A 6,203-nucleotide genomic window follows, 5' to 3' on the forward strand; every position below is an offset into this window, starting at 1 on the left:
ATGTGTAATACAGGAAGAGGCCTCTTGGTAGGGTAAATGATTAAATTGCAGAGTGAATGGTTTGTACATTTCAACATCTATTCTACATTTCAACAATCTGCAATTATACAATGTACAATTTTCTACATACTTAAGAATGTACCAAAACTATTATCTGAGTCTTGTTTGCGTTATACTGGCTACAGACAATGGAATTTGATGAGTCACATTCCACACAGAATATTGTTATTAATCAGTGAAATCATGCTGTAACAATGTACATACTTCACACCATACAAGCATTCTTCACACCTTGTGTACACACAGATGCTTGTGATTGAGCTGAGCAGGGTGTGTTGTAGCAATATGGCAAAAAGAGGGTAATTTCCAGAGGGAATTTGGTCAAAGTTGTATTTGGAGTCTTAGTATTTACAATGCATCACAAGTCTTAAATGAATTCCCTAAATAAAATCTATAAAGGCATGTGTGTACTGTTAGCTTAAAATGCTTAAGCTAGTCGTTTTGTGTTTTGTTTTTTAAGTATCGGTTTAGGCACCAGAACCATTTTAAAAGTTGTTTTAACGGTTTTGAAAAAACAACAACAATCCCCCACCCTTTGTGTGTACTACCCCCTTCTTTGTTCAAGCATGGTTTTAATGTAGTTTGATTCAACCTTTTTGCATGTGGTGATTTTGGCAGTCTACATGGAAACAATAAGAATGCTACATAGCTTTCAGTTATAGACTTGCCTTTGTGTATGGATACAGTACAGGCAATGACACAAAGGCTGCTTTGTTGGAGGAAGTTGCCAGTGCAAGACCAAGTGCCATTTTCATGATGACATTTGTACATGTAACATTGTGTGGACAAGATTATTGGCTGGCACAAACACTGTATGCCTATGTCTGTTTGTTGTTTTCTTCCAGTATTTATTTTCACACAGAAAATACAGTATCGCATACAGTATGTATCTTTTAATCAAGTGACAGTTTGTCAGAGAAACAAAATTCATTTGCATTAGCACTGCTACATTCTCAATTGTAAATATGACTATTTTTTGTTTTGGATTCCCTCTTGGAGAACCTATGATTTGCACATTTTTAATTTCATTGTTATCTGTCAATAATTGACTGACCTCTAACTACTGATCACTGTGTGTGCGTGTGTTTGTGTTGTGGTGGGACTACTTTGTAGAGAGAGAAAACATACTAGACAGAAGTGTCTTGTCATGTAACAAGATGTTGACAAATACATTTCACACAGTTAAAGTAACAGGATGATATGCTGTAAGGTATTTTGTATCAACTGACCCAACAAATCCAAGGTGAAGCATTGCAGATTGGATCTGAAAGAGAGAGTACAGTTGATCTGCTCACATGCTGCAGAATGTGTCCCCTAATGTGTTCTATTCAAGAGGGTTGAAAAAAAACCCTTTTTTCTTTGGATATCAAAGAGGATGATGCATGAGTGTGAACAAACCATTTATACAAAAGAATGATTCAACAGGTCAAACTTGTTCGCCAGACAGGTTAAAACAACACTCCTGCCTCCTGGTACAGAGTGGACTATTATGCACTAAACAAGGCTGGTCATATTTCTCTGTATGCTGCCTTTTGTGAAAGTGTGTGCATGTACTTTAGTGTAATGCACTTATTTATCCCTCTGTAGATGAAATGGTGGACTGTTCTTCAAATTCCTTCACTGCTATGGGGGCTAATAACAGTATGGTGAAATGGATTATGGTAGATGATCTTGAATACTAATAGCTATAGTAGTTTTGCACGGATTATACCTAAATACAGTTTAGAAATTGCACAAATACTCTAGTCACACACAGGAATGTGTAAGCATGAGGAAAGCGTGCACATGTGCTAATGCAAATATGCACTTACATGATTTTCTTTCGGTTTGGTTTAACTTTTCATAAGGCAATGTCAGTGCCAACACTGAAAAGTCTGAAGATAAAGCTAGTCAAGTCAGATTTATTTCATCATTAATTTTGATTCGCAGAATAACATAAAGAATAAGAATAATGAGAATGTTTTGATTAGGAAACCATGAGTTTAACATGAGTTAACATAAAGCAACCTACTAAAACTTGTATACTATAAGAGCCCAAGTGCCCTGTATTGCTTTTGTTGCCTCAATGGCCACATCGAATTGCAATATCTTCCCAAAAATATGTTGTACATGTTCTACAGATGTCGCTTTATATGCAATATAGAGCTTTAGCTTTCGTAGTTATCCTTACTTGAACTTTTCTGCTGCTTTCTCTCGTTTCTCACTCTGTGGCAATAAAACTACTCTACCTACCTTTTTATTATGAAACTGAAACGCACACGAACGTAGTCCATATTTCACCTTTGCTTTTTTCATTGCTCATTCCAACAGAGATGCCAATGTTAACGGAATGGGGGGGGGGGGGGGGGCGTTAAACAGGGTGAATTAGTCATGGCTGAAGTAAGCACCTTGACCCTGTCTGTGTTATTAAAGCCTGATGAAGTTAAGTGTGGTTAATGGGATTCAGGCTGAAATATGCATCAATTGACAGTCACATACTGCATGAAACAGCTTTCTTATGATCAAGACTTCTAGGTATACATTAGTAAGGAGGCCGTTATTAGAAAGTTTCAATAACCAAGACCAACCAAAACCATTGGTTGTCCTAACAAGAGCCTGACTGACCTTCTACAATACTAATTCCACAGTGAAGTTTTTTTTTTTTAAAGATTGGAATTCAATGATTTTTTAATTGCAGGTCTAAAGTTGTTGTAATGATCAGGAAAGAGAGAAGAAAATACAGAAAAAAAGCAACTTTTCATTCCTTGATTTTTATTTACTGTTTGTGTTTCAAACCTTTGAACATGTTTCACCTGAAGGTGAAAGGCAAGAGGCACAGGAGCAAATGATGTGCAGTGTGGAGGTTGGTGTGTGGTGTGTGTGTGTGTTTTGTAAACTCAAAGCAATTGTCTCGGGGCTGACACTGTTCCCATACATACTTTGAAAATACACACATTCCACACTAATAAAACTAACATGCTACTCAGCCTTTTAATTCTCTATTCTAAGATGTCTCTATTCTAAGTCACTATCCAGGAAATTGCACAATAAACCATGGTTCTCTAAAATGATGAGAAGCGTATCGGAAGAAAATGAAAGTGTAAGCCTGCACAATAAGAGGAAAATCTGCCATGAGCGATTTTAGGCCTTTATTGACAGGGCAGCTATTGCATGAAAGGGAGAGAGAGAGGGGAACGACATGCACCAAAGGGCTGCAGGCTGGAGTGGAACCCAGGCTCGCTGCATCAGGCGCAAACCTCTACGGGCACCGCTCTACAAACTGAGCTATCCAGGCACCAGGGTGGGCCCCCGCGTCTTCGCATGCCTCATGGTACCTGCCGGCAGTGCATTTGCAAATCGTCACCAATGAACAGAACTCCCTGCTGATTCTGATACCTCACACAAGGGTATACATCAAACGGGTCTTAACTTATAAAAAAGGGCGTGGTTACAGCATAGGGTTGGGTCAAACCATCACCAATCAAAAATAAACTCTGCTGAGTTCAATGATACCTCACACAAAACTCTACCTGAAATGGGTCACCCAAGGGGGCATGGTTTAAGCATAGGCGTGGGGCAAACTATGTACAAGGAACTCACTGCTGAGTTAAATACACATCACACAGACTCACATTAAACGGTTCAAATGTTATGAAAGTGGGCGTGGTTAAGTATAGGTGATGGCTCAGTATCACATTAGACCACACATAAGTTTCATGTAAATCGCATAATGTTTGACATATAGGCTGATTTCCTGTTGCCAGTGGGGGGCGCTATGACCAAAGTCGTTTTTGCCGGTTAAGTCCTCAGCCTGGACCCTTGTCATCGTGAAAATTTCGGCTAAAGTGGACAAGAAATTCTTAATTCATTGATAAGTGCTAAAAATGCTGCCACGCCCACACCGTTGGACAAAATGTTTTGCTTTAGTACGTTCTCATTGGTAAGGTCTTTAGATGATGAAATATCTAGGAGGAGTTGTGTTAAAATATAGCACCTTGACTTTTAGGCCTACTCCTGTTGCCGCTAGGGGTACCACTTTCGAGCCAATTGGACAATGTAGACTCAAGTTACAACCACATCTTGTTTCAATGGCAAAATGCCAATAACTTTTCATCTCTAAGGTCTTAAGATTGCACAGATGGCTAAAAATGACCAAAGTCACACTAATTTTGAACTTTAAAACTTATAAACCTAATAATAAAAAAGGAAACCTTAATGAAATACATGTAAAGATAGAGCTGGTCCATGTGTTTGGTTCCACTATGTTGATGTGTTCTCATAGGGATATATGTGATATATGTGTGGAATGTTTTCAGTCTCCCCACGTACCGCTCTTTTTCGCCCGACTTTCTGAGCTTGGCAAATAAGAGCTCTCTGAACTTGTCACCCATGAGGAAGTAGAAGACTGGTTGATGCCACTGGCAAGAAGGCCCACGGTCGGGTCAGGATGTACAGGCCCCTCTATTAAATCTTTGTACCTCCGCTGCATCCCTGCCCAGGCCTTTATCAGATGCTATTTGACATTTCTCAGCACGTGGTATGGAGTGTAAGAACCAGAAAATGACTGCAGCCATTAGAACAACCCTCAAAGGCCGCTTGAATGAGGTTGTTCTGTTCTGGACAGCCCTTTCTTGGACACGGAGCAGATGGGCAATTTGTAGGAGAAACCAATGAGTCCAAGCACAGGGACAAGGTAACCAGTCAGGGTTATTCCCAGGCTGTACCCAATGTATTGACATCCTCTTCCAGGCTGGCAATCCCTGCGCGACTCCAGTTCCCACCTGGAGGTCGTGGCCATCAGTGATATCATTGGAGCAATTTCCCATTGACAGCTAGCCAGCTCAGCCCTGTTACAATCAAGGCTGATCGTGGACCAGCAGGAAGTGGTTCCGTGTTGGATATCTGATGAGCAGGAAGCGGTCCATCTTAGCAAAACCATAAACAATGGAAGAGTAAAGATTTACATGCAGTACATAGCGGTTGATATGCAAGCATAGGACTGGTCTCTGATTGGTTGTTTGCATAGAGGTACGCGAGACGTGGCAGTGTCAGAGGAAAATTAGGTCGGAGACGGCCAGGCTGAAGAGGTAGATGTTGCAGCTCTGCCACTGCTGCAAACAAAATAGGTAACCAGTCAACCACAAAGTTGCCAGGAAAACCGATGCAGAACTCGATGCCATAAGATGGTGACAGGTAGTACCGCAGGAGCATGTCAGGGATCTTTGTACAAGGGGCACCTGGAGAGAAGAGGGCATGGGAGACAGAATAGAAGGACAACATAGAGAAGAGACACAGAGGAATAGAGAGGAGCATGGAGGGAAGTGAGAGGAAAGAAAAATGTGGTTAATAAAAGAAACAATTTTCTAACTTGGAATTGTGACCATTTTAAATAACAGATTCAATAGGAAGACATTTTAGTTTTCAGAGCCTAACACATTCAGCACAACATCATCATAGTATGTGTTAGTATATGACTTACCATGCTGTAGTTGCTGGTAGCCTGAGTATTTGGTGCAGCCATGAGCAGGTGCAGCCTGGAGACAATAAACACTGCGCTCTGATGGTTTTGGTGCCTCTTATATGACATAGCTAAGAAAACACATTGAATATCATATAATTTGCATTTACGATATTAGAAACCAAAGAAAACAACCTAGCAGACTTGATAGGTTACCTATTAAGTTATTAGTGAAAACTGCACGTCCACTCTTTGCCTGGTTTCCTGGCACTTCACCAGAGTGTTTATTATTTTCAACCAAATTGAACCAGCTATCTGCTCTTCCAACAGGTATTTCAAACTTTAGAAAATAAAAATCATGGTTTCATGTATTCTCTAGAAGAAATGTACCATCTAGACAAATGTATGTTTCAGATTTGTATTTAAATATTCAATTCATTCAATTACAATGCAAGAAACCATGCATCATTACAAGTTTGCAGGGTTAAAATCCAGATGAATACAACTAATGTTGGCAAGGATACTAACAGCATTGGCATAGCAACATGTAGAATCATAATTTATATTCATCTGCCAAAGTGTTTTTTAAATAATTGTTTCAGATATCCGTATTCAAACATGCTATCAACATCTGTGAGATAGGTCTTAATATTTTATATTTATCTGGGTCCATCCATGTGTTTACTGTCAGTAAGACAGCATTGTA

General features: G+C 39.7%; 2 pseudogenes; both read right to left on the reverse strand.

Moving 5' to 3' along the window:
- LOC116682537 (succinate receptor 1-like) overlaps positions 1-809 on the reverse strand; it is a 2,928-nt pseudogene extending 2,119 nt beyond the window's left edge.
- A 2,039-nt stretch (positions 810-2,848) lies between these two features.
- LOC116682552 (succinate receptor 1-like) overlaps positions 2,849-6,203 on the reverse strand; it is a 5,307-nt pseudogene continuing 1,952 nt past the window's right edge.

The sequence above is a fragment of the Etheostoma spectabile genome, chromosome 3, assembly GCF_008692095.1.
Source record: "Etheostoma spectabile isolate EspeVRDwgs_2016 chromosome 3, UIUC_Espe_1.0, whole genome shotgun sequence".
In the NCBI taxonomy this organism is placed as follows: domain Eukaryota; kingdom Metazoa; phylum Chordata; class Actinopteri; order Perciformes; family Percidae; genus Etheostoma; species Etheostoma spectabile.